The sequence below is a fragment of the Triticum aestivum genome, chromosome 7B (assembly GCF_018294505.1).
Source record: "Triticum aestivum cultivar Chinese Spring chromosome 7B, IWGSC CS RefSeq v2.1, whole genome shotgun sequence".
NCBI lineage: Eukaryota > Viridiplantae > Streptophyta > Magnoliopsida > Poales > Poaceae > Triticum > Triticum aestivum.
This window is the reverse complement of record NC_057813.1, coordinates 743458730-743459572: the sequence shown is the minus strand read 5'-3', so window position 1 is coordinate 743459572 and position 843 is coordinate 743458730.

The following is an 843-nucleotide window of genomic DNA, read 5'->3' as shown; positions in this document are numbered from 1 at the left end:
GTAAGATGTATCCACAAAACTTCGACAAATTAGGAAGTCAAAAAATGGTTCATATATGAGCATTCATTGTTCAAGTTTAAAATGTCAAAAAATTATGATATTTAAAAAGAATAATCATATTGAATTGTTCCTTCTTTGGTTTTGAACTGTTTATATGGAAAATGCAACAAAATAGTGTTGACTAAGCAGACTACGTATAATGTGACTTTCTTCCTGTTGGCTATAATCGAACAAAAGAATGCATGATTTTTGAAGTAAAGGCAATGCATTTTTTTGTTAAAGGTGATTATTTATATAAAAAAATCAATATATGGTAGTTAGCAACACTAACATTCAAAAAACAAAATACATGCATAGCTATATTCATAAAATCTAGCCGCGCAATTGCGTGGGTCACCCCGCTAGTTAAATTAAATATAAAAGCCTCCAAATAATAACTAGAGCCTTTTATATTAATTTAACATCACCGGAAACATTCACCTATATATTATTTATCGGTAATACCCGACATTTCCAATAAACTCTAAAACCCTTCCAGTGACACCTAAACGCTTGCGGTTCCTCTCAAAACTATTTTGAATATAAATGAAACAATTCTACAAATAAATCCTTGATTTTCTCATCCTACTAACACTCAGGAAATCGTGATTACCATAATCTTGTGACATCGTAGGTTCGGTAAATCATAGACATCAACAAAACCCATTCGTTCAATGACCGATAACGGAAACATGGACGTCCACATTGATCCGTATGATTACAAAATTGATATTCTAGTGAACCTTTGGTTATCATGTGATGTTCCCGTTGTTTTGCAATACTTAGAAAACCCAGGATGCTTCA